Source organism: Passer domesticus, chromosome 3 (genome assembly GCF_036417665.1).
Source record: "Passer domesticus isolate bPasDom1 chromosome 3, bPasDom1.hap1, whole genome shotgun sequence".
Taxonomy (NCBI): Eukaryota; Metazoa; Chordata; class Aves; order Passeriformes; family Passeridae; genus Passer; species Passer domesticus.
In genome coordinates, this window is record NC_087476.1 from 35,812,756 (window position 1) to 35,838,049 (window position 25,294).

At 41.4% G+C, this 25,294-nt stretch overlaps 1 long non-coding RNA gene across 2 annotated transcripts in view; it reads left to right on the forward strand.

Annotated features, from left to right (window-relative positions):
* LOC135296351 (uncharacterized) overlaps positions 1–24,677 on the forward strand; it is a 65,060-nt gene extending 40,383 nt beyond the window's left edge. The window contains exons 1-3 of one of the 2 annotated variants that reach the window (XR_010358414.1): positions 12,712–13,033; positions 23,314–23,473; positions 24,095–24,677. This is a non-coding gene — a long non-coding RNA (uncharacterized LOC135296351). Of the gene's footprint in view, positions 1–12,711; positions 13,034–23,313; positions 23,474–24,094 lie in introns of those variants that run through there. The other variant, XR_010358413.1, reaches the window with a different exon arrangement.
* The last annotated feature ends 617 nt before the right edge of the window (positions 24,678–25,294 follow it).

Here is a 25,294-nt window from a genome sequence, read left to right on the forward strand (position 1 = left end):
AGTCTCTCTTGTAATAAATGAACTCTATTAAAAAGTCAGTGCTTGGCTTTTAAAAAAGTAATACCACATTTCTGTAGATACTGTAGTAGTTTCTGGGAGCAAATATTAGAGCAACCATCCATTCTGGAGCAGATATTACTGCAATGTCAGTGCCAGTGTTATGTGATGAATTGCCATGGGTTGTTAGTGGCTCACTTTTTTCTTCAGGATTGGTTGAGCTGAAAGATTTCAGTAAATATTAGCCTTATACTGAATTTTTATCTCTTAACTAGTGACTGTAGAACTGTTTGCTAGTCTTGTGAGTTATGTGAAGGACTATAGAATGACATTAGTGAATACTTGAAAGAATCTCCTGCTAAATAATACCCATTATCACTGAGATAAAGGTAATTTATGCTTCATTTTGGGTCACTAATTTTGTTTTGCCACAAAGCAGGCATTTGCTTAGGACAGCAAGAAAAAATTGAAAGATTAATCGGCATGTACACGAAGCTTTATAGTGGTAATAGACATGTAATGCAATCAGTAATAAATAATTTGTGTCTCCTGATGTTTATTAAAACACTTATTTGTATAGAAATGACTAAACAAAAAATTAAACACTCCTTAGAAACAGAGTCAATTAAGTTAAAACTTTTCTCATTGTTTTGGAAGCAGATATGTGGTTAAGTTCTAGCCCCAATGAAAGTTAGTGCAATTTACCTACCAATCTGTCCTGGGATAGGCACAGCTGATAATCTTCCACTTCATATCAGAGTCCAAGTTTCAGACTTATTCCAAAGAAATATTACTCCTTCAAACACTCTTTCTTCCTATCCAAATTTCCTATCCTATCTTGCAAATTTGCTTTAAAACTGTTAAGATGATGACTTTCTGACAAGGTAACTTTCCTTCCAGTTGAATTATTTCAGAGAATTCCATCATACTGAGCAAAATAATATTATTTCCAGTTAAATAATGGATATGGAGACTCTGCCAAGCAATCCGTTGAGATCAGGAAGTCTCTGGCCTGACAACAGAGCTCAGTGGCTAGTGTTATTAATTTCTCTGGGCTGTAAAATTGCTTATTGTTGCTGTCCAAATTGAAGAACCCAGGGTTTTAAATAGTTGTAATAAATAAGAAGTTTGTATATAATTTAAAATGTGAATTATATAAAAATAGATTTAGTGTCAATAAATCATTAGAAATATCAGGTCAAAGGAGCTGCTATCAAGAATTGAGAGAGTCTCACTGACTTCCATGGAGTTACTCTAGCAGTGCATTTGCACAGTGATTAATCTGTAAGAAGTGCCAGAAGCAGAAAACATAAACTGTTGTTGCTTGCAAGTGGAAGACTAAAGCCTAAACAGGAATATGAACAATTTAGGGATCATAATGCAGAAAATTCTATTAGGAAGAAAAGAAATAAGGTAGGCTGGAGAATTGATGGGAGGAAATGCTGGAATGACAGCTGGCAGAAAAAAATTATTTCTCTAAGCTAATTTTTGCTGTCTCCTGCAATAGTTTCAAATTGAGTCTGGGAACACTGGAAGGGAATTTGGAACCTGAGTAAATGATTGCATGGAGGGAGAGTAAGCAGCAACAAAGAAAAGAGCTCTACTGACAGGGAAAAAAATTAGAAAGATTTCTTGTAGATTTATGGTGAATTTAAATGTTTGCTGAAGAATAATGTGCAGAGAGCTGAAGCACAAAGATAAAGGACAAACCTCGCCTCTCCAAGGTGACAAAGAAATCGGCTGGTAATAATGCAAAATGCAAGGTCGCTGCTTAAACTAAATCCTGATGCATAAATAACATTTCACATGCTTCTGTGCTTTGTTTGACTTGGCTCCTGAACCTTTGCATCAGTAAGTGTGGTGATTTATGAAAAATAAAAAAATTCTCAAAAGATAGACTCTGGTCCTCACAGCCATGAGATGCTGGGCTACATTGTGCAAGGGTTATTTTGTCAGGAGTGCAGAGAGCTCAGCTGCATGATGTGCTGGTTTTCACTGGGGTGGGGTTATCTTTCTCCACAGTGGCTGGTGTGGGGCTGTGTTTTGGATTTGTGCTGAACACAGGGTTGATAATAGAGAGATGTTTTTGTTATTGCTGGACAGGGCTCACACTGAGCCAAGGCCTTTTCTGATTTCTGTGCTGCCAGGCTGGTGGGGAGGCTGGGGTTGTTTGGGAGGCTGGGTGGAGACACAGGCAGGACACGTGACCCAAACTGACCAAGGGGACATTCCAGACCATGGAACATCCTGCTCGGTATATAAGGCAGGGGAAGAAGGAGGAAGGGGAGGATGTTTGCCCTGATGCCGTTTGTCTTCCCGAGTCACAGTGAGGTGTGATGGGCCCTGCTCTCCTGGGGATGGCTCACCACTGGGTGAGCAGGAGGAAAAAGGGTCAGATTTAACTGCTCACAGTTAAAAGTGGCAACATGGATCTGAAAAAAATGGCTTGTGAAAAACTTCAGACATGGCAGAACACATGAATATTATTTTAAAATAAAATTGCTCTGAAAGATCTTTTATATCACAGAAGAGGTTAGTCTTCATGATTCTTGTTTTAACATGATTTTCAAAGACTTTAAGCAATATTTTAATGAGGACTAGAACTATTATTTTCCAAATAGCCACAGAAATATTTGGGGGGAGAAGTAATCACCTTTTCTTAGACCAACTGATCTAGCTGGGAATTTAAGGAACTCTCTAGCTTCACTGACTTGTTGGCCAGCAGCATCTTGAGGTTGTCCTGTTCTTCTTCATATTACCACCTGACTTCTTCCCTCTATGCTATATTTCACTTCTCCACTCCTGTTCAGAGCTGTTTATTGAATCACACTCTAAACCAAAACATTGAATTCATCAGGACTTACAAAATTTCCCTTCTCTTTGTCGTTCCAAGAAGATTTGTACCATAGGGTGGTTCTAATGCCTTAGGATTTTAGCTTTTATGTTTTTCAAATCCTGTACTGCTTTAGGGTATAACTCTAAAACTCCATAGCTTGTCAGCTACTGTTCTCCCATTTTATTCAGACAAAACAATCCCTCTAGGCCTGTCGCTCAAGGACACCTTACTGCCCCAGACCCTGAAAAGTATAAACAAAAGGAAGTTGAGGGGGAGAAAACTGGGGTTTTGTGGGTAATGTGACTTCATTACCTGAAGCTGTAATTGGAGGATTAACCCCTCGTATATAAATGAACCAAACTTAAAATGGTCTGAAGAACTTGTGACCATTTTCCATTTTGGGTGTGGCCACTTGGAAGCGTTTGACTGCCCAAGGTGTATCTATTGAAGGTCTTTAATAAACACCCACTTTATTCTCTTAATCTTGTCTAGCCTCTGTTCCAGGTAGCCACTCCAAAGCATCAGCTCATGTAAAACGCTGTACGCACAAAAGGAAATGTCAAAATACTGCAGGAACCTGAGCCTGTGTTAACCACAGTGAGTGGACAATGCCAGTGTGCCATGTTGTAAACCCCAGCAGAAGCATTGGGGAATCTTCCAAGTGCTCAGGGTTTGAGTGAAGATGTCTGCTGCCTGCATGGCTGGGAAGACAGACAGAAATAATCCTCAGGGTTTACTTAGAGATTGTTTTTAGGAGAATGCTCAGAGACATCTTGAAGTCCCAAGAACAAAAGAAATAAAGAAAAACGGAAAAATAAAATGCAATAGGAGAACACTGGATAGTCTCATTAAAGGCACAAAGATGAATTCAACACTTCAGGCTTTACATTCACACTCTGCAACTGAGTTGGAATAATACTATTGTTTGAGAGCAGAAATAGGTGATAAAATGTGACAGCTGGGGCTTGTTCAATGCATGAACTTCTGTCAGGGCTATAAAATTAATTAAGGTTCCTTAGACTAACATGACTCACCCTGGTTCTTCCAAGTCACCTTTGATTGCCTGTCTGGCTATGACAGCTAAGCACTGCTTTGTTGGGAAGCAGGCTTCTAGGACAGAGACCTCTCCCACAGGCAGAACAAGGGTCACCTCTGAGGGCTGGCAAGTGACACTGGCCACGGCCAGCTATTACTGGCCAGTCATCTACTCAGATGCAGTGGCAGTGATGGTCATGAGACACATCTGACCAAGGGGCCGTTTTCAGAGCAAACCAAATGGTCCTAAGTCACTGAACCCCCAGCCACTGCCTTTCCCAGCTTGGCCAGGTCTCTCCTGCTTCCACTGGAGGCTTAGCTGCCTTCTACAGTGCCACTTACAGCCCTTTGTGTAGTCCACTACTTGGGTTTCCTTTCTTCTCATTCATAAATAAATGTCTCTTTCACTTACTCTGGCTTTACAGTCATCTTCCCTACAAGCTTTAGCCCAGGAACACATAACTGAAGTGACTGGGCCAAACATCTGAGAAGTCTGTTCGATATGACAGTGGGCAATTTAAAAATATTTTCATTTTTGCTTACATTCATGATTTGGTGGTTGGAGGAAAAAGTAACTATTGTCTCCATGCAGTGGTCTCTCATTTTATTAATAATTTTTTTATCACTTGAAGTAACTGCAAATAAAGAGAAAACAAAATTTTCAGGAAAGCATTTGTGTTTTCTTTGTATATATTTCACTCATAAATGTATTTTCCCCTTCCTCTGGCTTTACAATACATCATTCACCTTCCCTACAAGATTCAGCACAGGAATGCATAACCCAAGTGACCAGACCAAGCATCTGAGAACTCATGTGTTTTTGATATCTCTGATGAGAATGGAAAAGCTCTGCATGTCCTCACTCATGCAAGTGAGTAAGAGCAACCGTGTAAGATGTTAAATATTCTCTACTAATGGACATTTTGAAAAGCTTAAGCAAGGAATTTGTAGTTATTTCTGCTCAAACGATGCTGGTCCACCAGTGTTTTAACGAATCTGTTCAAAAGGCAGTAATTCTGAGAAAGGGAAGCTTAGGAACAAATCTAGGCCCTGATAAGTATGATGAATGGGTCTTTTGTGATCAGAGCCAGAATTTCCCCAGGGAATTTGCAGTGAATATGAAGAAATAGACTTCACTGTCACACTAATTTGCGCATATTCCCACTACATCTCAGAAAACAGAAAGAGAAATTGCCCTGAATCTGTATTTGAATGTTCTCCGCATTCAGTCAAGAGCCTTTCCTTCCAATCATGCTTAAGATGCTGTTATTTATAACTCTCTGAATTAGGAGTTCGCTTTTTGTGTTTGTAGGAAAAGTAATTCCATAAGGATAGCTTGTAGTTGATTAATTTCTAATGAAAAATACCATTTCTGTGTTTTCATTTTGTTCTCTGCAAATTTTATGATCTGTTAAACAAACAGCATTTCAAAAGGATCTGTGATAATTGAAGCTATGTAAATAGTTTTGATTGATTTTGTTAAAATAATATGATTGGGTTTTATTATCTGTGTTGCTAAGCCTAACACTCGCTTTTCTGAAAATTAAATACCAGTCTGAGTTGATATGATGCATATGCAGCAATATTTAGGATCTGTGCAATGATACAGTTCCAAAGCAAATCCCATCCTTGTGTCTGTTGTCAGCTTGGAGAAGTTGTTCTGCTTAGCTGAATTCCTTTTAGAGGAAATTGAACCAAAGCTTCTGTTCCAGGTGTGCATCAAATGTCCTTCTATCTCTAGAGAGGCACAGTGATCTAAATGAATCCTTCAAGCAGTTTTGAAATTGCTGGTGGTGGAATAGCTGGCCTAGGCAGGATAGCTGATCTAGGGGAGACAGACTAAATCAAGACTAAACCAAACCCCATATGAATATGGAGTGGACACTGGGGACTTCAGCACCATCTGCTTTGCTCTTCTGCTGTGTCAAAGTAGGTGCTAAACCAAAAGTGCTAAAGTATGCATTGTATGTATGCATTTATATTTGCACTAAACCAATATAGTCAACAGAGAGGAACAGGTCAGGCAACAGGTCTCTTAATGCTTGGCTTAGAGTATCAGAGATATATACTCTATTATTAAGGGATTACACAGTGGCTCAGACATCAGTCTTTTAAACATCTAAGTTAAGGCAGATGAATCCCATCACCTTGATTTTTTGCTCATGGCTCTCTACTGAGGCATTGTCAGATGGTTCCATCTCCCAGCTAGGTAAGATGGCTTCATGTGGAGAGAGAGGATTGCACATGCTGTATTTTTCAGTGCCCACCTTTTCATTCTTCCCTTATTCCTCTGGGTTCCTGCTCAAATACAGGTTTGGAAGAAAACAGGGGAATTGATCTGAGTTTGACCCTGCTGAAATCAGCAGCAGAATTGCCCTTGGTTCACCTGGTGCAGCTCTGCCTGATTTAGCTTGTCTTCCAAAGAGCTTGGTACTTCTGTAAATGAGATCCCAGGCACCAGGAGCTGAGGAGCACTCTGCTGCTGATAGCCACTGAGGAGTGAGGTTGTTTGACTTGCTTGGCACTTCTGGGCAACAGCAGGAAGGATGGGATAACAGCACTAGTGAGCATCCAGCATGGTCTGGCCACAGCGGTGTCCTTCATCCTCCTCCTGTAGCAGAGCAAGGGCTGAAGGGTTACTCTGCCTGTGTCTGTGGCTCCTGTTCAGGATTAAAATGGTCTGTCTGATAAGGGTCCTGTGGGAAACTGGTGTATGAACATATCCTGAGGGACTGCCATGGGATGTATTATATACCAATGTCCTAGTCTTGGCAGATCCTAAATTCTCTTTGCTTGGCTGCCCAACCTTAACAGTGCTCTGTAACTTACGTCTGTCACCTTGGGATTTTTAGGCTCATAAACCCCCACATGCATTCACAGAAGTCAGTCCTGTGGCACAGTCCTGGTACTTCAGCTGGCCTTACAGCCTCATTGAGCCCATCTTGAGCCTAACTCACAGACTCAACTGTCCATGCAGATCCTTCAATCCATTCTGACTTTAAGTTGTGTACTATACAACCTATCCAATCCAATACCACACTGCAGCCCTTTCTTAACCCTGCATCACGTACAAAACACATTTATTTGTTTGATTTTTCAATGCAAATTAGCAGTTGACTTCCAAGAACTATTATGCATGCTTTATGTCTTGATTTAATAAATTTGTGCAAGTGAAAAGCCTGGGAGGGAGAGACAAAGGAATCATTGCATGGGTGCTTTGAGTTGTTTTGCTGGCAATTTATTAGACTAATTGGGCACCACTAGCACAGTGATTAGCTAAAATGAGAACCATCATTTTATTTATTTACAATTTACAAGTATTAGCATGGCAACACTTGAGCTGCTGGCTGCTGGTATTTTTTATTTCCCTTTTGATATTTTCAGATTCTTTACTATTTATTGTACCACAACAAACTGTGGTAGAAGAGGTGTTTGCAAAGCTTTCTGTTGAAACTGTCAAGTTCCCCATCAGTGTCATTTTAACCAAGCATGAAAAAGTTTCCAGCATCTTTCAATAATTGTCCACAGAGTAAGTGAGCCATGTATAACAAATTATCCTAAACCATCTAAGAGTTAATGCTGTAAATCCAGAAAAAGTTGAATAAATTCAGCATAAGCTTTCAGAAAAGCTTTACAGCACAGGGCAACCTGAGTCTTGATGATTTCTGTGCTGGCAGTAGTGGGAAGTGCCTGTCTGCAATTTGAAGGTGTTCTCTATGCCAACCCTTCTGCAGCCTGTCAGTAATTAGCAGCCTGTGGGTGTGCAGACCTGGGAAGGGTAATGTCAAGGCCTCTAATTTTCTTGAGGAGTGCACCCTGCTAAGCTATGCTGAGACACAATAAGTGCTTGTCTGCTTATTAGCAACTTTGAGATCACAAAAATGCACAGACTTCCCCTATTTTTCTTTAACCACGCATGAGCCTCTTCACATCCTTCTGTCACACAAAACATGTTGGTGTCAGCACATCTGTCACTTGGACTCCCTGAGGAAAAACCGCAGCATCTGATTTTCCAGCTGCACCTGGGTGCTCTCACACTCCAGCCCAGGTCCAAGCACACCCTCTGCAAATAATGAACTGGCTCAGGGACACTGCCCTGGCCAGGTGTCAGCCCCCAGAGAGTCCACAGGCAGAGGCAGTAAAGGTTTTGGATGGGACTCATCTTCCTCACTGATCTAAGCATCCTTGGCATCCCCAGGGGGCAATGGCTGTGCATAAACTCTCCCTGCCAGACAGGCATGCCCTGTCTGGGCTAAGGAAGCTGCTGCTTTCTTTTAAATGCAAGCTTTGTTTCTCAAGGGAGAACTGTATTTTTTTCATATTTATTTTTATGCAGTCTGTCTGTCAGTCTTCCCTCCAAACTTGTGATTATGTCAGACAGCTTCAGCCAAATTTAAAGAGGGCTTCTATTCACTCTGGATCTGCTATTTACCACCTGCTATTTTCATCTGCTGCCACCTGATTCCTGTGTCAGAAGAGACAGTGAACTGTCACTGCCTGTGTACCTTTTCTCTGTGTTTTTTTCCTCCCAGAACATCTGTGTATAAACTGCAGTCAGCAGAAAAAATAAAATGCCAAAGAATTGTCAAAATAAAGTAAGACTCTTAATCTCCCACATTCTAAATTTTGGCACAGATTTGTTTGGTTTAAGCATGGCTTGCACTGAGCACCTGGTAAGTGTTTTAAGCAGCCACTGCACGGCATGCTGTGTACTGCTGTTTTCAGATTGCAGAGTCGTTGTTCATGAACAAGTAATTTCTGGCAAGATGACATAAAATTACAACTTTGCCAGTCTAATTCTCACTACTGAGTGCTAAAGTGAACAATACAAAAGTACCTGAAAACAAAAGAGTCAAATCTCACTATGCTCAAAATCCAAAATAAGATTATTGTATTTCAAAAATGTGTTTTAAAATGAATTGTGAAGAGAGGAGAGACAAGGAGGGAAAAGCTGGGCTTGGCTAGTGCTGAGGAATGAATTAGGGACCCCTGCAACTAGAAACTGACAATCCTCCCTGACAGAACTCTGTAGGGATGAGAAATTAGTCTGGTTTTAGGGAATACAGAAAAGGATCTGAGCCATTTACACCAGATGATGGTCGCATCCTTAATTAATTTTGAAACATACTGAAAATTTACACCAGAAGAAATGGACACCACTTTCACATCATGTAACAGAGGTTAGGACAAATATCTGACCTGCAATATTTCATGTGCCATCCATACCTTTATCCATAACTTTCCACTGAGCTGTCACACACTGATGTACAATGGCTTTGAGCCTGAAGAGGAACAGGACGAGATTTTGAGCAACTGATTTGCAGAGCAACAACAACACTTCACTGGGCCTGATTTAAATTAGTGCTAGTAAGGAAAGTTTAAAACTAATTAAATTAATTAATTTCATTAAAGCTAATATCAACAGTTATTATTAGCTAGTTGTATATAAATATATATGTATCACCAGAGCTTACTCTGCGTAGGAGTAGCTCTTGTCTCCATGAAAGACAATCCTCAGTGACACAATGTACTTTGGCTTGCTTTTTTCCCTTCTGTCTCCCAGTGACAAATGTGAATGAGTTTGAGGAAGGAAAAGCACGAAACTCATTCCAGAACACATTTGTCAGTCATCCTTGTAGTGCTAGTGATTTAGATTTGCAACTTAAAGCTGGTAGCATTAGTATATAATTAGCTCTGAAAGATTTGAAAATGAAAAGATTGAGTTAGAAATACTGAAGGAAAAAAGTGTCTGTTCTGGAGTCTAGTCTGGACTGTTTTCTTTACCAAGTGCATCTTCAATTTTACCCAATTATAAACTGTAATACAGGGCATAGAGTGCAGGAAAAAAAAGGGTCATATTTTATCTCATAAACTCCAATCTAATGATGGGACACAAATGATTAGATTAAAAAAATCACCCTTAAAATGAACCCCTACATAATAAGCCTGGGTGAATGGCAACAGGTATTACTCCATAAATATTCTGCATTTAGTACAATATAAAATGGCTTTGAACTAATTAAAAAAATATAATCTTATGAGACGAGGTTTTCCCTGTACTTCCACCATAATCATCAGGACCATGTTGTTGTTGTTGTTTCCTCCTTCTACAATATTACCCACCATGTGACGTCCTGGACCCCTACCCCTGGACAAGCCTCCCCCAAGCCCAACAGCACGTCTGCAGTTCTTCCCTTTTTTTCATAGATCTGCCACAGTATTTTTAGCCTCTTCCCAGCTTCCACTTTCCCTGCAATACACTGTTTTTCCTCACTCACTGTTTTTTTACTCCTCTTTTGACCTGAAAATCAAGGAGTTGGCAGCACAGACTGTAAATGATGTGAACTGATGTGGATGGTGATTTCCTGCCCTGCACTTCTGCTGCTGCCAGGCAGAAGAGGGGATGGCTGAAGTCACCCTCTCTCTGTGGAGAAGCTGATACAAAATTTACAGCAATTCCTTCAAGATCTGTAATGGGGTGCATCAAGGATTGAAAAAAATTGCTAACGAGCACTGGCAGGGACTAATAACTTGGACAGCAGCAAGAACCTCACCTTCTTGTGAAGTCTTTTAAATTTTTCCCCTTTACCCCTCACACTGGTACAGTACCAAAGATTCTTAGATGTCCCTGGTGACTGTACAGCACATGAGTTTTCTTTCCAAGGGATTAGTGATGCTGGCTTTACAGAATGTGTTGTGTCCTTGACAGAGGACATCTTTCCAGGCTTCTGAGTGTCTCACATAGGATGAAAAACCCACTGTGGAAACTAGAAAAACTGTCATGATAATTTATTTACTGATGAGCCAGGATGTGAACTGAGACCTCTCCAGTTCCATCACCTGGTAAGAACCTTCTATCACTGCTGCTCCAGTCTGAGCTCAGGCAAAAATACCCTTGAAGCTAAATTGCACTTGAAGGCAGGGATCGTCTTTTCTCTCTGTGTTCACACAAAATCTGCCAGAGGGCACTGATTCATCTTTGGGCTTCCTGTGAAGTACAGTCACATAGACATAATAATTTCCTTACCTGGTTCTGCCCTCCAGCCTGTTCTGTACAAAGCTACATAACATTGCATTACAGCAAAGTAATGCAAGCAATGTAATAATTTGTCCTCCAGTTTCTGTTGTAACATATAAGCCACTGTGTGAGGCATTTTACACAAAACTGAGATTAGAAGAATGACTTGAGTTGAACAAACAATAGCAATGGTGTGTTGTCCAATGCTACCTTCTTTCTAGCACGACACTTATCCTTCCACTGTCAGTACTCACACTTGTATGCAAGCAAATCAAGCCATGAGGCACAGAGAAAGGAAAAGGTGGGTAGACAGAGGAGCCTCCTTCTTCTCCAAGCTGCTATTTGTTCCTCCATTTAGCAGGCTTCAATTTAGACATAATTTTTAAAGCAAACCTGTGAATAACTGTGTGTACACCCAGAAACCAAACAAGATGGACATGTGGCCAGCCCATTTGCACAGTGGAGTGCTCTTATTTAATTATAATACAGTTTCCCTATTGGGTTTCTGGTACATTAAAAAGGCCTCTCTGCATGTTGCAGCATTTTAGCTGTTCTGTGGAAATTAAGGGCTGTGAATTGATTTGCATCTTTACAAGAGAAAGTGCTAAAATAAGGCTAAACCTAATCCTGCGCTCAAAATAACTTTAAAGTTCCTTTTCTGGTCCATGCATCCACATTTTTTCCTGAGTTGATGAACCTTTTCTATTGTATGATTCTGTTTATTTCAGATCTGTTTGCTTTTTAAAGAGAGTTTTGGTTTCAGCCTGTATAGGCACCCATCTGGGTCACCTGCTGTGGGCACCCCCAGCTGCTTGATGTACAGTGGCCTCTTGATCAGAATCACTACACTCTGGCCCTTCCCAAGTATGATTCAAATGAGGCATTTGAAAGTAGTTGTAAAGCTCTCCAAAAATGCAAGCAGTTTCATACTCCATTGCAATCCCAGTGCAAACAACGTTAAGTGTTAAGTGAGCAACCTCTCTCCAGCCCACCTCCAAAAGTTGCCAAGTAAATAAAATTAAATTAAAGCTGAATCCCTTCTCTCTCAAAACTAGCAAACCTCATGCACTCCCTTTCCCTGACATGGGGAAAAGCCTGTGCTGGTGCCATTGCAGCTATCAGATGTGCCTGAGTGAGGACAAGGGAAGAATTCCAAAGGGAAGTCTTTGGGGCCCTCCCTGTGTCCTTCTACCAGTTCCCTATCAGATTCTGCCCTCAGATTATCTGCCTTCAACTCCCACTGGAAAATGTCAGAAAGATTTATAGGCAAATAGCCAAGGGCAGAATTTGGCAGTGATAATGAAAAAGCTCCCAATTAGTGTCAGATAAAGATGACAGACTCGATCTGTCTTTGAGAAAGCTGAAGCCTTTTGTGTGCTATGTCGTTTTTTAGCTGTGCTCTCAGGTCCCTTTCACTTGCCTTCACTTACATCAGCTGTGATAAAACGAAATTGCTGAAGCAAAGCAATTACACTGAAAAGTGCTTGTTCTGGCTTGGCCCTCTCCTGTTATGTTAGTGAGGGCTGGACTTGCTCCTGACAGAGATGAATGTGTTCTGTCTGTATCTCTCCTTCCCAGGAAATAAAAGTGAAATATGAAACAGATTCAAGGAAACAAGATCACAAAGCTTGCCTTGTCTGCTTTTCTGCCCATGAAGCCTAGGATATTCAAAATTTTTATGAGCTAGTTGGCTGTCACAGCTCTTTCAGTTCCATTTATGGTCAAGTCTCTGTCACACTGATAGAGGAAATGTCACATTCTCCAGAAGGACTATGAGGGAGGACAGTATGGAGCTCCTCTGTGATGATGATGAGTTCTCCTCAGAGTGTTCTGGTACAGAACACTGCCAGAACACTGTGGGAACATTCCTGACTCTGCTCAGTGTGGGTGAGGCTACACTTGGAGAACAGTGCCTACTTCTGAGCTCTCCAGTTGTGGTGGTGCATCTGCCCCTGCCCTCGGGACTGCTTTGTGATTGCTGGAATGGCTGTTAGGGATTTGGCATTTGTGTCATGAGTTGGGCAGTGAAGCATCCCTTGACCACACTGGAAACCTTTGCATGGCTAAAGTGAAAGCAGCGCTGACCATACCAGGAACTCCTGGTGCCTGGCTGAAGTGAAGGATGGGAGTGTAACTAAGTCACTGTGGTAAGTTCTACAGAATAACTTTATAAATGTTAAATTAGCCAATGACTAAGTGCTGCTAAACCCTGTAGACATAAACTGTTGACCAGGTCTGGGACTGGTAAGATTGGACTCAGCCACGTCAAGGGTTTAGACAGCAAGGGGTCCTCTCTGAAGCAAGGGGTCCTGTCAAGAACCTCACGTGCCAGCAGGAGGGTATTCCTTACCCTACACACCATTATCCTTTGCATCCCCAGTCTCTGTGCAGATCATTCTAAAGTGGTCCCAAGCCCATTTTCCCTTGTGTGATTCATCTGTGTACTAGGTAATAGAGTGAAATCTTGCCGCAAAACTTTTTTTCATTTTCCAAAAATTTATAGTAAAATCTGCTTTTGACAACACCTTTGATGGTGATTCTTTAAGCAACTTAAGCCATTCATTTGTGACAATTTGGTGTAGTTATCAGGATCCTAAACTGGGATTTGTGACACCTGTGCATGAGTTACATGGACTCAGATAAGGAAGTTGTGTGACCTTGGGAGACTTTTTCACAAATCCCATCAGTTAACATCTTCCTTTGTGTCTCATATCTGTTTTCCTGCTATATTCACCCACTGGTGGTCCCATACAACCCCTTCCTTATGTAATTGCTCTGTCCTTTTCAGTAAATATCCTTGTACTACCCTGTTTACTGATGGTTCAAATCCCAGCCCAGGAAATCATTAGTTACCTGCTTCTCAAAAGTCAGGATTGATCCTACCAAAGGCAGCAGCAATTTTAATGCTGGTTGTGTGGAAGTTTGGGTTCATCCCAAAAATTCCTGTGTGATCACAATTTTCCCCATCAGTTTGCAGTTATTCTGCAGTTATTGCAATCATATTGCATTTTGGTACTTTTGATCCACTTTCAGAACTTAGATCTGAAGGCTTCCTTTGCAAGGATCTGCAATGTGGTAGAAAAGGCACCTAAACCAGGGGAAGGATTTCCACTGATTGTGGTCAGCCTGTGCCTCAGTCACTGCACAAAAAACCTCTCCATCTCTGAGACAGATTTTTCTTTCTCTCCCTTCACAGGGGTGTGCTGTGTTTTATAGATATATCTGTCAGATAAACCTACAAAATGCAGTATGGTCTGACAGTGGTTGTTCATTTATTTAAATCTATTTTGATACTTAGTCCACATTTCCATCTTGTCTATAAAGCTTGTTCCCTCCCCACGCCTCTTTGCTTTGTAAAAGAACTTTTTTCTACATTGAATTATTTAATTTCATAAGATTTTCCAAGTGACTTGGCACAAACACTTTTCAAATCATTTGGGATAGAAGTGTCTTCATTACATTTGTTCTGTCTCTTCTTCCCCTTGTGTGCAAGCTCTCAGGCACAGACCTTGCAAATACCACATTCTCTCAGCCTCTCTTGAAATTTCATCACATTCCTTTAAAGAAGCATTAATGTTCATACATTGGAAAAAATCTATCTTAGTGTTGAAATCCACAGGCACAGTTTGTGTTTTATATCCATGATTTCCAGGTTGTGCTGCGAGTGGCCTTAAAATGCTGGGCAGTTGGCTGGTAGCAGTGGCCATGCTGGGCTGTTGATCCTGCATTTCATATATTTCTTTACACCATAGTCTTTATTTGAAAAAAGCACCCACTAGGTCTTTTTTACTCTCTTTTCACTTCCTGCCTCTTATATTTTCAGCCCCCAGCATGCACAGAAGCTGTTGCTTCTCTGTTTATTGGCGCTCCCCTAAATTCCCTGTGCAACTGGAAATGTGGGGCTCAGCCTCCCACCCCCTTGTGTCCCCATCACGTTTGGTGCCTCATCTGGGAAAGGTATTTTTGACATTGGTCACTCTGGTCTGTGAGCTTGGATCCTTAAATGCCACCAGCAAGGAGGAGGTGAGCGGCAGCTGGGCGTGGAAGTGAGCAGTGGCTATGTTGTCAGACATCTTCTCTGCCTTCCAACATGCTCCGCTGGTGACCAAGGCACATGCTCTGATGGACTGGGGGGACTTAAATCTGTCTCTGGCAGGTGTTCTAGTGAAGTGGAAGTCCTCAACTTCCTTCATGTCATTTTCTGTTAAAAAAATTAGAGCAAAAAAGGGTGTGATTACTCTTGACACATTTAAATTCCTGGCAAAATAGGCTCCAAAGATGTTCTCTTTCTGACTTTTATGAGCACGAGACACAGACCAAGGAAAAACCAAAACACAGCACAACAAACTTCCCTGGGGGAAAAGCCAGGTGTGCCAGAAATCTCTAAGGAGACAGTTATGATCCATCTGGAAATGTCTGCTTTTTCCTCTGGCTTAGATTGCTCTGCCAGTCAGAGGGGAGCATGGCCCTACAACTGGAAAACTGGGTGGAAGTGGGATGGTGGGATGGGATACCATTCCCTTGGTGCCCCAAAGAGCTCTCTGTGTGGTGTCAGTGCTGGGCTGACCACAGGGCACTTGACCATCCTCAGTCCTTAGCCCCTGACTGGGCTTCCCAGCCTTTCCCTGCTCTCCCTGCTGGCACAGGTACTCAAGGGTGCCGTACTCCCCCAGAATCCTTCCCCACTTTTTTTTTTTTTTTTTTTTTTGGCAGCAACTCTCTGAAGTTAATCAGTTCATCTTCTGCCCATCACAGTTCACTCTTTGATGATTCTAATCAAGTGGTGGGAGGATTTGTTATGGCTGTCAGTGATACTCTGATAAAAGCAATCTCATTCAGTAGGAAGAAGCACTGCACAATCTAATTATGGTTTTGTAAGGCATAGATGGGATGGCATCTTGCTGGTAGGATGTACACTGGTATCAGGAAGCACAATGTAATCATAGACTCATAACAGGAGATTTCTATTCAGGATCAGTAGGACCCTAAACACTGAGAATTTGCTCATAACAGAGAATGTGCAAATAGGATTTTCAGTTAACAGCAGTGTTTTCCAACTGACACTGTGTACAAGCTTTCTTATTTTTTTCCTTTCAATGTGGGCTTTAATACAGACATAGAAGTGGTAAATTAGAAACAAACAAACAAGCAAAAACCAATTATGGAAACCAATTAGGACTATATTTAATGTGAAAAATAACTCTGTGGATATATTATTTGCATTCCGTGCCAGAGAAACCTGGTGCCCTGCATTACCAGTGACTCCTGATTCCTTGATTTGACAGAGGTAGTCTGCTCACAGGTACACTTATTTAAGTCATGCCATTTAAAATAGTCTAAGTTGGATAAAATAGGACAAATTTACTTCATTAGAATTAAATTGGTCTAATTTGCAGCTTCTCCTGCAAATTAGGCATATATAAACCAGGATAAAACATTTTTAAAGGCACCCACAAGCCAGACCTGTCTTGACATTTATTAGTGACTAAAATCACAGTCCTGCTAATGGAGAAGAAGGAGAGGAGGAGGTGGGTGAGCAGCAGGGCAAGGCAGTCTCACAGCTGGGTTGTCACTGCTGGTGCCAGGCTGCTCCCAGTGTTGGATCACAGTGTGGGCCACCAGCTGCTGAGGGTGGGCACCTCCCTGCCCTTGTAGCCCCAGAGGGAAGTAGGGTGGCCCTGGGGTGAGTCCTGAGGTTGAGATCTTTAGGAGAAGGAGTCACCTCCTGCCTCGGGGGAAAGATCTTGGTGGTGGAGCAGTGCTTGGTGCTGCCCTTTAGTTTGTGAGGTGTGCAAATGTGTGCCTTGCTGAAGACAGTCACTGTGAATGCCTGGAGGCTGTTCATCTCCTTTCTCCACTTTTTCAAAGAACTGTTTCCAGCCAACACTGTGCCCTCACTGCATATCCCTTCAGCTTTCTCTGACAGATCACTTTTTTCAAGCTGACTTTGGTTTTCTTCCTACTTCCTACTGCCTACTTCTAAACCTTGTCTAGCTGCAATAGCTCACATCATGCTCAAAGCCCTTCAAATAGCACAGCTCCTTTTGCAGGTGCACTAAATGCTCAACAAAATGTTCTGTAACGTGCTCTAGGGGCAACTCTTGCCTGGTCCCAGAGGCTCTTCCCACAGCTCCCTTTCTCAGGAAAAGAGAAGAATTGCTTCATCCACCAATTCTGGATAAAGAGCAGCTATCAAATTTACCACTTTCCTCTAAAATAATTTCCCAAAGACAAAAGAGCAAAAGGAGGAGCAGAAAGTGCAGCATTTTGTGATGAAGTTTTTTGTTAAAGGGCAAAAAAGTCCTTTCAAACCCCAGTCCACCCAGTCTTTCCAATCAGGGAAAGCACCAGCAGGACACCTTGGAAAAGGTGAGTTTTTCCTGCTTCTTCCTGGAGTTCTTTGTCTTCTTGTCCTGATTCTGGTAGTAATGATGGACTGAGAAGCAGGGGCCAGAGGTCTGGCAGAGTGCCTGGTGTCCATGGGCCTGGGCAGGGTTTGAACTCCAGCGCTGATTCTGGACTCAGTGTGACTTTGTATCCTGACAGGTTAGACAGTGCCTTTGCCTGTTCTTGCCATGACAAAAATGGCAAAAATAGGAAAATTGCCCCAAAATACACTGACATGCCTGAATAGGTGTGAAATATCTCTGCACTGCAACAATGCAACAGCTTCTACAAGTATCTCAAAGGACGGGGCATAATGTACATGAGAAGTCACCACTGGCCCAACAAACTTGGAAGGCAGTGCCTCTAAAAGTTAGGAGAGTACAAACAATATTCTGAGTGCAGCATGTTGCCCTTCTCTGCAAGCAGAGAGATGGCCAGGTCCTGCTGCCTGCCCTGCTCAACAGGGCCTGCAAAGTTGTCTGCTCAGAGCTAGTGCCAAGCTCAAGCCTAGTCCTTTTGGTCCTTTTTCCATCAGGAATTTTCCTGTGGTCTCAGTAAAGCATGAGACCTTCTGAAATCAAATATACATATTTAGAAATGATTGTAAGAAACCCAAGTGAGTGGCTCCCTGATGCCCACAGGGAGGCTACAAATGCAGGATTTCATATTAGCTATGAAAATTACATTTGCATACAACTCTCTGGAGAAGTCTGCTGCTGGAGAGGCGATGCTGCTACTGCTTTCACAGCTCTGCACTACCACACACCATAATTATCTTTGAGAGAGCATCACTCCCTAATGCCCCCACAAAACAGCCTCGGCAGCAGGAGGTCAGACGTGCCTGATAACTTGCAGAGGGAGCAAGGGGAGCTAGGCAGTGAGTGAAGCCTGCAAGGACTAAAGCTCATCTAACACCCAGCCCTCGTGCTGGGCAGAAATATTGGGTGGGAAATGTCTTCCAGTGGAAAATGTTAGTCTGACAAGATTAAAAGTGCTCTGGGAATGGGCAGGTAGTCAGATGAGTGGGCAACTCTCCTAGATTTCTGCACATCTGCTTCTGTCCTTCCTGTCCAGATCCCCCAGATCCCACCTCAAAGGCTGTAGGCAGAGCTGAATGCACAGAGTTATCTGCTGCTGCTGACAGCTTGATTCTGATAATAATAACAGCTTAACCAGTAAAATGATTTCTAATGATTACTGGATGCAATCTTTTTCTTTTCCAACTCTAATTTGAATCAGAAAAATTGTAATTTCCCTCATATTTTTATTGCTGTGCATTCCCTTCCAGCTGCCGTATGAGGCAGAAAAGATGAGGCCTTAAAAAGTAAAAAAATCTAAATCAATAGAAAACTGTGCATTAATTTTAATTATTGTCACATAATTAAGAAAAGGCATCTTGCCTCTCTCCATCAGCATTTAAGCAATAAAGATAAATACTGTAATAATTATTTTCCTTGTGCGATTGCTAAAGACAATAATTAAGACGGTTTAAACATTACTGGAGACACTTAGGGAAATCAGCTGGTAGGGAAGGTACAGCTGTTCAGATAACACCTCCTTTGGCAAGGAATTCAGTGCAAGCCTCTTATAGACCACCATGTTGTTCATATTAGTTGAATGAACTTTGATAAACACTAACTTACAGAAGGTGTCCTCAGCAGAATTGGTACCTGTTGCTTGCTGAGCTTTGCTATGATGAAGGAAGCTTCTTGAAGAGCAGATAGAATAGCCAGGAAGAGAAGGCTTTGTTGATCAGATTTTGAGGCACAAGGAGATTTAACATCATGGTCATTCATCCTGTTTATATACATATATATGCCAATTAACAAATGTGTATAAAATGTCCTGTTACAAAACTGGGTATTACCTCATTATTCTGTCAATATTAAACTGATCCTTTCTTGTTAAAGTCTTGTTTTTGCAGTGTATCTGAGGCTGTTCTTTGGGGTGGGTAGAATTTGGAAAAGCCTTGAGGGTTATAACATAGACCCAAAGAGAGCTTATCACCGAGAGGTAACAGACATGACTGAATGAGACTACAGCACTCTTGATCTAACAGAGGAGTGACTTGGAAAAGGTCATTGCGAGGATCACTGGTAGAGCCAGAAAACAGATCCTGAACTTCAGGGCCCGAAGATAATTAAAGCTGCATATAAGTTAACCCTACCTACTAGTAACTGAAGTGACAAGCTGCCTTTCCTCCACCATTGCACCAATGGAGGGAAATATAGAAATGCAGACTGAAAATATGGTTAAGGACATAGCTCTCCAGTTTGTGGAAATTCATGAGGGTACATGAAAGAGTGGGGTTGAATGAATCTTTGCTTTCAGGTTTGAATCAGTAGTTAGAACACTCCAACCTGGTTTCTGAGCTCTGCTCTTTTTTTAGATATATTCCCCAGGTGTCATTTCCAAACAACTAGAATAGATTAATTGGGGAGCAAGCCAAAGACTTAAACTGCAATGAGAAAAGCCCTTTGCTCACTGTAAAGAGCAGGTGTCTATCACTGAATGTTATGTCCAAATGAATATAATGTCCTCCCTCACACAGTCGTGGTCCAACCTGCAGTCCATAAAAAAGGGGTTGGCATTAAATTTAGAGAGCAAGTGAGCCTGCCATGGCCAGCCAGTGGTGCAGCCAGCCCAGGCTGAGAGGGGCGGCTGGGGCTCTGCAGTGCCCTTGGCAAAGTGCTTTCGGCAGAGCTGTACCGCTGGAAGCAGCCTGTGGGATCAGACACGGGACAAAAAACGGGCTGGATGCAGATGTGAGCCAGCCTCCACCAGCCAAGTGTTTGCAATGTGTGTGCTCATCAGCAGGGGTCACCACGCCATCGGCTGCTGCAGTGTCACACCAGGGCTGTGAAATCGCTTCATTTTCAGCCCCCACGAGAGGCTGCTTTGCTCTGCTCTCCAGGGGTGCTGGCTGAATAGGGAACGTTCCTGGATCGATCTTTCTTTCTTTCTCTTTTAACTGGCTTATCAAAGAAGCCACCTTTCTACTTGCTACTGAAGGACTGCCCTCAAAATGTGTCCTTGGGATTTAATGATATGCCTGAGACTTCTATCAAGCGTTTGCTTGCTCCAGACAAAACGTTAGTAGATAGTATGTGATTCAAAGCCCCAAAGCCTGTGATAATTAATTCTCCTTGTTGTCTGATGCTGGCATGCTGTGTACTAGCTATTACAATATTAACAGTGTGAGCACAGTGGCAGTGAGTGGAAAGATGCATCTGATGTCTCGCTGTGAGCTCTCTATTACCAGGCAGCTCCCTGTTGTTACAGCAGAAGAGTTAGGGAGGAGAATGAGTTACAGATGATCAGGTAGAAACGTTGTCCAAAAGATGCTCTGAAGACTGATTCCTACCATGGCTTTAAATGGTCCTGGAGGATAATTCATGGATTAACACTGAGTTACCTCTTCCTTAAATGGGAGCCAGGTGAAGATGGCCTGCGGATAATGGACATACTTAGATTTTCTGAAAAGCCAAGCTAATTCACAGATGGAGCATTAGCATAAAACACTTTCTATTCGAGGCTGCGCTTGGTCTTGCTAAAAGGGCTGTGCTTTCAAAGTCCAATGAGTCAGAGTGAAAGACCTCAAGGGCACAAACTCCCAAAGTGAGCAGGTGGAGACACAGAAACAAAGGGATTGAGATCAAAGTTAAGAACAAAAAGAGTGACTCTTGGATAACTGGATGGTTTTGTTTGAGTATCTCATTTGGTAGACTGAAAGAAAAATTGCCTTACACGTTGTTTTTACAATTTCATTCAGTGCCAAATACAGTAAATACCAAAATTGCACCAGAAAATAACCCTTCATTATTAGTACAGGTTTAATATCTTATTGGAAAAAAAGATGTTAGGTAAAGTTCCCGAACCTGTTGTCTTCTAGAAAGAGGCAGCTTTAAAAAATCATCTATATTTCAGTCAAATAAAACACAACTTGTGAATTGCCATCTGTTGTCATTAGGAGCATTTGCCACTTATTCTCCACATTCATTCAAATTCTACTTTTAGGGGCTGGCACTTCCAAAATTTTTTTCGGTCCTGCTTCTTTGCCAAATATTTACTCAATATTTACTCAATATTAGACTCAAACTGCTTTCAACATCGACTTTTGTGAGTGGTGAATCTCAGCACAGATTTCAATGTGTTTGCACATTACAGCCACTGACCACGCATGGTTTTAAAAGTAATAGCAACAAGAAAAGGTACAACAATGACATCTCATTATGATGCAACAACATGTGGCAGTCTTATATGACTCTCCTTGAATCAGGTTATATGCATACAAGGAAACATTTCTAAAAATGTTACATAGAAGTGTCTTTAGAAACTTGCACACAGCATCTCATTATAGGCCAACATCTTTCTATGTTATTACTTGTACCTTGCATATTAGTTTTGTAAGGCTTTAATTTACGCTGGGGAAAGTTTACTTTGTTGTGGTATCAATACATATAGAGTCTTGATACAGGCTAGCACAATCCTATTTATTTGTAGGTATTTTCAGTTCAGGTGGTAAAGCATGCCTTGCTGAATAAGGAGTGTTGTCAACAATTTATTTTAAGAGTAGGAATTCTGAGAATTTTGATCAAAATATTCAGTCCTGGATGGTTTCCTTTTTTGTTTGTTTGTTTGTTTGTCCTAGAAGCTGACTATTTTAACTTATAAAAAGAAATCTAAATGCTGTGGTAACTGTGAAAGAGCATTGACTAGTTTATTCTTTCCTTTCCAGTGTGATTTGTGGCACTGTTTTGCATTGATCACTGCTGAATGAGTTTTACCTCCTTGCTCTCTGGCTGGAACTGGTCTCTTTACTCAGAGAGCAAACTCACTCATGTCCATTTTGAGTAATGGATCTGGACTATGACCAGTTTGAAATTCTAAATGCTGGAGGTTAAAAAAGAATAAGTTACGAATGTTTCTACTCTTAAAACAGTAAAGGATTAAATGCCAATACCTTCTTGCCAGTTCACAAAACACCCCTGTCCTTAATGCTTGCTCCTGTTCTCTTTCTGAACGCTGTTCACAGGGAGTTCAGTGCTTTTTCAAACATTTATTTTCATCTTTTTGGTAAAAAACAATCTTTTGGACCAAGATTTTTTCTTTCTTCTCTTATTTATATATGTTCCAGTTTTTTAATACCTTTGCATTTACTTTATCTTCAGCATTTTGGTAGCACTACAGTAAATCCATTTGCCACAGGAAGAACTGCATGCTGAGCTCTTCAAAAATGCAATGGTGCATATGACACTTGCTTTGTAGAGTTTCCAGTTCTCCAAAATCACATTATATTTGTGATGTTTCATTCCTCAAGGTTTTGTGAAGGACCAACTGTCTGCTTGCCTGATATGTTTGCAAGTACTTCATGGTCAGGTCTCTTCAGAAAAATCAGATGCTGAAGTAGTGGAAATTTCAAGAGCATCAAAAAACTCATCTGCTGCTTCTCAAATGCATTGGTTTTTACCACAAATAGCAAAAGTCCCAAAGAAGCACTCTACTTTCTCATGTTTTCTGTAGCCTCCTTCTCAAGGTTGAGAGCCTGAAAGCAAGTTTGGAGTTTGATTTTAATATAAAATGTGCACGTCATTCAACTTCAAGGTCTCCACGCAGTCATGTGTGCTTGTTGGGATTTTTTAAGCCTCATGAACAATGGCCATTTCTGAATCACAAAGTTATATTATCATACCTGCCATGGCACCTAGGTTGAAATGGCCACCTCATTCCTCTTGGGTGGGGTGTACATAAAAAGTCAGACTGCCTGAAAGCTCCAGAAATTGCTGCCTCTGAAGGAAGGAGATTCAGTGAGATGTCAAAGGGATCACAGCTGCACAGACCTTTGCACCTGGACTGACACAGTCACAGATCATCTCATATGGGGATCTTTATAATAAACTTGTTAAGTTTTTATTTTAGTGTTCATATTAAAGTATATCTCTCTTTTATATCTGTCCATTATCAGATATATACAACAGATAAAACACACATGCAATCACAGACAATGCACTGGAGTCGCCCTCTGCTTGTTTGTTTGCAGCTGGAACCAAGAGATCTCAGGAATGAAAGCTGAAGGGACATTCATATTCATCTCCTTTTGCAAAGCTTAAGATGTTTCTGGAGGCAGTGGAAAAGACAAACCATCAGCCTTGTGCCATCCTCCATTGGGCAGCAGAGGGGACTGACAAGATTGATTGCAAGTAAGGAGCTGGCAGCAGCAGCATGTCTTAAAGCAGAGGATAAAAACAGCATAGAGCTGTGGGAGAGAAGTGAAGAGGTTCCCAAATTTACACCAATGTACATGGATGGTGATTTTGGTGGGGGTGTATGTAATGGGTTGAAAGAGAGTTAAGGTGCCCAAGGTGCTGATACAGCTGTTTAGCACCTCTGTCACACTAGCACAAACATGCCACTCTTGAGAGCCATGCTCTTCTTGTCTAATACTTTACTTAAATCCAAGTATCAGGGCTAAGCTTGCCCCTAAGCCTCGTTCTGCACTCAGTGGATAAGGGAGCATTTTCAGAGGGCAATTCACATAGGTCTCAGACTTTTCAGGTGGGCTGCATCCATGTTTCCTGGTATCTATTCATCCCCATTAAATATCAAAATAGCCATTGCAGTCACTGAGTGACCTGAGACAGCTGGAGTTATGTGGACTGAACCCTATTCTTGGAACATAAGTAAAATGCACAATGATCTGTTGGGAGTCACAGTTTTGGCTACAGCAACTGGGATATTAATGTATGGATATTAAACAGTATTTAATAAGCTGTTATTTTTAGTCTGACAGCTATTTTTCTCCTCCATTTTTTTAATTGCAGGAACTGCCATGGAGCATGAATCAATTTGAAGCACATGAAGAGTGAAGGAAGAGTGGAAGAAATATCTAGAATAATCCCTCCCATATAAAGTTGTTTAATGGATCGAGTAAGGACAAATAGTTCCTGTAAAAAGAACAAGAGTATTTGGAGTATTACAGTGGTATTGTATTCAGTAACATGCTTGGAAAGTGTGTGATTCACCTCTATTTTCATACAATGGGTTGGTTACCCTCTTTTAGTGCGTCCCACATACCCCAAAACCAGGCTGAAAGCCGCACCCAGTTTTTGGCTATGAACACCTGAAGGAGGCAAAGGTGAGTTTGTTCACTCTGTGCTTTCAGCTCCTTCAGTAAGTGGCCTTCAACTGTTTGCCATCACTCTTCAAGCTGTCTTTAGGCAGTGGTTCTTCCATATGCACAATAAAAGCAGATCATTTCCCTTTAGTTATCTGGAGTCCCATAAAGACAGAAATTTTGGTGGGACTGAGTGTGTGCCATGTGATTTGTGTCTAATGCTTTTGCTATCTTTGGGCTTTCAAAGCTGACAGTGAGAGCTGACAGTATGCTGCTGTTTTGGAATTCACCATCAAACCAATAAAGAAATCTTACTCTACTCCCATAGTTAAAAACACCAAGGTTTCTCTCTCTATCTCCATCTTTTCACAGAAAATCTCACTTTTTTATTCCCTATCACTTCTCTGCATATCCTAGAGCTCGTGTATGATTTTTTTTTTCAGAAGCATTTTAAATGCCTCCAAAATAATTAATTACAGTGGAGAATAATTTCACTCAGAAACTCCCCTAAATCCTTCCTATTAAGGAATAGGGGTTCCACTTCAATGGAGAGAAAGCAAGGTTTTTAGGTGGCTCCAGTGTGAAATTATTACCAAAAATCCTCCTAGTCCATTGTTTCCTCAATGGAAATACTACCGACCTGTCTTGCTCCGGCTGGTCAATCTTGCTTTATCTTTTGTAGGGAAAATGGTGTTTCATTCAGATGGAAAATTTTTCCTGACACCAAACACTGCATTTGAATTGAGGAGGCAGATCCAGAGCTTTGTATTTCATTTATAAATCTTATTGCTTATGCAGATGTTAGTTTCTTCCATGGCATGGCTTGTAGAGGATTTTGTATCACTGAACACAAAAACACCATGTCAGTCTTGATCTGTTATACACTGAAAGTTTGACCACATTTTAA